Here is a 6,069-nt window from a genome sequence, read left to right as displayed (position 1 = left end):
AAAATATATAAAAATCAAATGCGGCGAATAAATAAAATGTACGTTAGAACACAATAATTAAAACACGGTATAATTACAGGAAATAAAACATGAAAAGTATTTTCGTTCATGCACGATAGGAAAAGCCACTGGCTAGGTCCAGTTAAAGATGTCCACGTCTGTACTCGTCTCTCATTGTTGTCATGTGCTCATAAAGATAGATAAACACCCATATTTCCACGGTAGGACTGATTCAGTTCGTTATGATACATCTTTCTTTTGTTTTTACCTGCCTTTTGCGTAATTCTTAATGTTCCAAACTCAACTGCGATTCTGTTATTTTTACCTTATCGGAATATCCATGGCACCATAGATATCAGGATATCCATGGCACCATAGAAAACGGTATTTTACCTATCAGTTATCAGTTTGATTTCCACAAGACGGAAATCTCAGTTCTTCTTCCTCTTCATTATAATAAAGAGATGTTTCATTGTTGTTTTCAGAAGATTGTTCCTCCCTACCTATTTCAGTTGCGTTGTTTTTCTATTTACGTGAATATTTCTTCTCTTTTCCCTTATCTATTTCCCCCCAACACTTTACGTACTTCCCTCTGCAGTCATTATCTCTTTCTTGTCACAGGATGATGAAGTGAGGCAATTGGTTGCTACTGTTAGGGAATAAGAGAAAATTATATTTTTCCTGCTTTTGAAATGAAATAGTTTTCAAGTAACTTTTTGTGTGTGCATGTCTGTTCGTTAGCGTCCGACACATTTAAAAGTTCTAACTTCCTTGAGAGTAATAACAACCATAATTCTTTATAATTTTGGCACAAGGCCACCAATTTTATGGAAGAGTGGGTCGAAATAAGCATAAAAGGCAAAGTCGACCTCGGTGGAATTTGAACACAGAACGTATCGAGCCAAAAGTGCTTCTAAGCATTTCGCCCGACGTGCTAACGTTTCTGCCAGCTTACCACCGTAAGTAAAATCAATAAAAATAGTTTCAAATTTTGGCACAGGGCCAGCAGTGTTTTTGGTGGGGAAACAAGGAGTCGAGTATATCGACCCTTGTACTTAACTGGTATTTGTTTTATCGACCTCGAAAGGATAAAAGGCAAAGTCAACCTCGGTGGCAGAATTTGAGCTCAGAACACAAAGAGGGATGAAATACGGCTAAGCATTTTGTATGGTGTGCAAACAACGGTTCATCCAGCTGGACACCTTTGTAGTAGCGGCAGTAATGATTTCTAATTTAAATACATAATCACGACTTTTTATAGACAGCATATACTTCATTAATTCTACCCCATAATTGAACAAGTATTTATTTTATCAACGTATGAAGAATGATAGCGAAAACTAACAATGGCGAGGCTTGATCGCTGAGGTTAATAGACGTAACTCAGACCCACCGAATATTTTGTTCTATGATCTGTGGAAAAATTAACATGTCATCAATTATCCTTTCTAACACTGAGACACAGTCAAAAATTTCGCCTGAACACAAATAGCTGAATGACACTTAATACGTTGACCTTAATTATTGCCTGTGCAACATATCTTTCTGATGAACGACATGAGTTTATGACATAAATTCATTATGTTTTATGGATGCGGAAGTTCTAAATATATAAGCAATCAATTCTAATTTAAATATTGACAATTTACAAATATTTAGACTTTAGGACGTTATGACATACGAATCATATGTCAATAAATCATCGCATTATCTTTTATATATTTTTAATTAGGTTTAAACAAATTACTAAAATTTCAACGAATAATGCGCCTTTTCCATGACAGAAGTTATCGAAAAATATTACTAAAACAATATATACACTTATATATATATATATATACATACACACACACACACACACACACACACACACACACATACAAGTGCGGCGAGCTGGCAGAAACGTTAGCACGCCGGGTGAAATGCTTAGCGGTATTTCGTCTGTTTTTACGTTCTGAGTTCAACTTCCAGAACCTCAGAAGTAGTAAAAATATACAAGCGAGGTGTATACCACAGGCTACTCTTCAGGTCAAGGATATCTTGATTAAATGAAAGTTTACATTGCCGCAAGGTGTTACATGTTAACGCATGGAATATTCAATCAGAATGTGAAGAGAGCACAGAAGGAGAGAAGAATATTAATGTAGAGATGAATAAGTATTAAAAGAAGGAAAAAAGAAGAAAATATAAAGTAGTGAAAAGAATGAAGAATTTAAGCACAGTCATTAGACCGGTGGTATTCAAAAGGCCTGTTTTGACCGAATTACAGAAATTAGCAAGGGGAGTGGTATTAGAAAAATAATATGGAGGGAAGATGGTGGAGAAATGTTTGAGGTCAAGGGGGAGAAAAAATATATATGCATGAAGGAAGCAAGAAAGAATGGGGAAGAATAGTGGCGGCTATTACTGGTTTTCAATTGTATATTGTGTGCAGCGAGTGTGTTTACAGTATGAAGTAGTAGAGGGGGTATGTTGGTGTATGCACTTATGAAGGGAGGGGGAGTCAGTTGAAATAAGAGAAAAAGAAAAAAAAATTTAAGGTAAAGAAAAATACAGAGAGATGTATGTAAATGGCAATAAGGAACTAAAGGAAGATATATTGTTGGTTAATATATAGTGGTAGTGAGAGTAGATAAGAGGGAAAGCTTATGAAGGTTGAGGGAAAAGCAGGGTAGAGTTGTTATTTGCATTTTGAGAAGAGATTTTGTGATCGATGTTTGCAGGTAAAAATTATACTGCTGCATTTATTAAGACAATCTGTGGATTGCAAAATAGCGATGACTTCGGCTATGCAGAGATCACACTTATTGTAACTGCTGTATGGCTTGGTGTAGGTGACTATGGACCACTTGAGATTGTAAGGAGTTGGATCAAACTTCAGTTCATTGATAAGCTGAGATAACGATGTACTATTCGATTTTGTTTGGGACTTGAAACTGGAGTAGTGGTTGCTCACTCTAGCTTTGAAGGTGGTGCTATATGAGCTGATATATATGTAGTTACAGTTGGCAATTGATACTGTGCACTTATAAACGATGCATTTTGTGACACAGCGATCATCTAAAGGACATGAGGTTGAGCGTCTGCCGCTGCATAGGTTTGTAGGGAGTGTTTCAGCTGAACTTGTGAGGGGATTGCTATCTAGTGAGGAATCAGTATTAGGTTCATCATTATCGCTGGCGTTAAGATTAATATTTGTTAAGGAGTTGAGGGTGGTGTTCTGGGGTTTTATAATATGATAACTATAGTACCCGATGTTAACTTCTGTGTCATTCTCTATTTTTACAAGAGGTATAGTTGGGCGCTGTGGTAAATTTAAGGGTTGGGTGTTAGTAGTGGAATAATAGTTGGAGTTATGAGAGTTAGTGTTGTTAAGGGAGTTAATTGGTGTTCTGGGCTTGTATGTATGGAGCTGACGGTTACGTTCAGTTAATATAGGGTGCAGGTTGTTAGCTGGCTGTGGATTTCTGAGTTTCTTATTATTAAGATGTCGGATAACTCTGGCAATGTTGGTGGTGGGGGAGTAGGACAATTTTATAGATTGGGGTTAAATGTTTTTCTAAAGGACTAGATTGAGGGAAATGTTTTACGAGTAGGGCGAAGAAGAGTTTGAGTACTGAGTCTGAACATTAAGGGCGAAGTAGGGATGAAACCAGATACGTCCCGGGTTCTAGTTCATCTAATCCGATTAGTGGGGTGAACTGGGTGGAGATAGGGTTTTGGAAGTGTACGCTGTTGTCTGTTTCGGTGAGTTGTGATGTATATAGGATTTGGGGTCATCTGGTAGAAGGGTTGTTTGCTAGGTCGTCTGTTACTCTGAAATTTGGACGGGTATTGGAGGGGTGGGATAGGGGAATTTTACGTTTACTGTATGGGGGTGCAGAACTATTCTCAGTTCCGGGTTTACTGGAGAAAGGAATAACCCACATGGTGATGTATTCGATTGAGATTTTATATCCGGCACGTTGTAGGGCATAATTGTAATATTCAGCATATTAATAGAATAAATCCTTATTAGCAGATAGTGAGGAAATCCGATAGGAAACGCTTTCCACAATAAAGGGGTTGGAGGAGAAGTTCACGTAGAGGAAGTTTTCCCCAGGTTTGTGGTATGGGTAGAAGGTTTGGTTTTGCAAGTCCAGCGTTACGTCTAAGAAATTAGCAGTTTTAACGTTGTTACAGAAGATGCTAAGGCCAACGTTTTAAAAATATCTTCTTAATCTTTTTTTAATCTGATTTTCCGGTTGCTAGAATTTTGGATTGCAAACAGAGCGTCGTGCCTGTATAGACCACCGGAGACAGTAGAGAATTGTTCATGAAGACCGTTAAGTAGGTAAAGCCCTAGAAGGTCCGTCACTTGGGTGGAATCACTGGCCCCCATGGGGATGTCGAAAACGTTAGGGGTATCCTTGCGGGCCCAGGATTTCCCATTGAAAAATATGATAGTTCGGTGGACTTCTAATATTATATCAATACAGTCGCGAGGTAGGTTGGAATGTCTTTTGGCGAAAATTAGGGTCTTATTTAGAAGGATAGGAGATATGCTGGAGTAGTATTGATTAATGTCGACTTGTATGAATTTAAAGGTGTGCTTGGGGGATAGAGAATTGAACCACTGGATAGTTTCAGTGATTTTGGTCCAGAGTTTTAATGTAGATGTGGTGGGAAGTTGGGATGTTATTCGATCGAGTATAATTTTGCTGATCTTACCTATATCGGAGCGCGGTATACACCTCGCTTGGATATTTACCACCTCTGAGGTTCCGTTCGCTATGAAACATATGTAGCCAGGATCTTATCTACTCCATTCCGTAACTCTTGTAATTTATATATACATTATATATATATGTATACATATTCGTTTTTGAAATCCCTTTATATGTACTAAGAGAATCAATTCCAAAAAAAGAATTATTCCATGTTCTCACACACATATATATACACACACATACATGCATACAACTCTCTCTCTCTCTCTCTCTCTCTCTCTCTCTCCCTCTCTCTCTCTCTCTCTCTCTCTCTCTCTCTCTCCCTCTCTCTCTCTCTATCTCTGGTTTGAACATAAATATCCGCTTTCAATGTCGTACCAAGTCAAACTTGATCTTCTACCATTCTATACGTCTACTAATTTTCCGGCATTGAATGGATGGATGAAATCCAAGCTGGTTTTCAATCAGAAATTTAAACAAATAAGAGTGGATAGACACTATTTTAAACTTCCATGAAAATTTTCAAAACCTATCAGCATTGTAATGGTTAATCCTTATTCATTGCTTAATTAAAACGCGTCTTCTGTTATTTCTTGCTGTGACAGAGAATATTCTGTGATTTTATTTTCTGATGAGCTACACAGGGGGGATCGAAAAAAAAACGACTAATTATTATTCACGAGAACAAAATACGCACTAAACTGTCTAGTTTTTAGTCACTGATGGAAAAATAAAACTTAAGGCGTATGTGCACTGCCTGCGATCCACGGCAGCTGTAAATTGTCTGAACTGAAATTTCTCGTCTGTAGTGATTAACACAATCTATACCAGAAAGATTTATTTAAAGTTTTAAGTGCTTTAAATATTTAGCATATTAATGTAATGAGTTTTGTCTTCGTTTCGGCAGCGATAAGAATTCTACCGAACGCATGGAAGTTGCTTCTCTTGAGTTCAATTTTTTTTCATTATCAACAATATATCAAATAAATTTGATGAAAGATAGCTACAGCCTCATTATTTTACTATCAGGTGGGATGAATTAATGTAACATTAAGTAGAATTTACTACTTAATAGAGTGACGAATTTCTTTTGTCTATCCAAGCAAGCAGGAAGATACTTGAGAAAGGAGCTTTATATTTGAGCAAACCAACGATAGCCAATATTGTCAATGCTTTTGTTTGGGTAAACATACTTCGGTTGACGATATATGTGACGATTTTTTTCTATATAACTTCTACACTGAAAAATATTTCACAAGCACCAAACAGAAATACAATCTTTCTTGGCAACCGAATGTTATGCCAAAACGTATAAGAAATTTTGTATACACATAAGAAAATTATTTAGAAGAAAAGTGTT

At 36.9% G+C, this 6,069-nt stretch overlaps 1 protein-coding gene across 8 annotated transcripts in view; it reads right to left on the bottom strand.

Moving 5' to 3' along the window:
* The window catches only part of LOC106873483 (synaptotagmin-6), a 287,484-nt gene that overhangs the window by 231,834 nt on the left and 49,581 nt on the right, over nucleotides 1-6,069 (bottom strand). The gene's annotated exons all lie outside the window — the stretch shown is intronic.

Source organism: Octopus bimaculoides, chromosome 2, assembly GCF_046866305.1.
Source record: "Octopus bimaculoides isolate indiv1 chromosome 2, ASM4686630v1, whole genome shotgun sequence".
Classification (NCBI taxonomy): domain Eukaryota; kingdom Metazoa; phylum Mollusca; class Cephalopoda; order Octopoda; family Octopodidae; genus Octopus; species Octopus bimaculoides.
The sequence above is the reverse complement of the archived record's forward strand: the minus strand, read 5'-3'. Positions and strand labels throughout refer to the sequence as shown.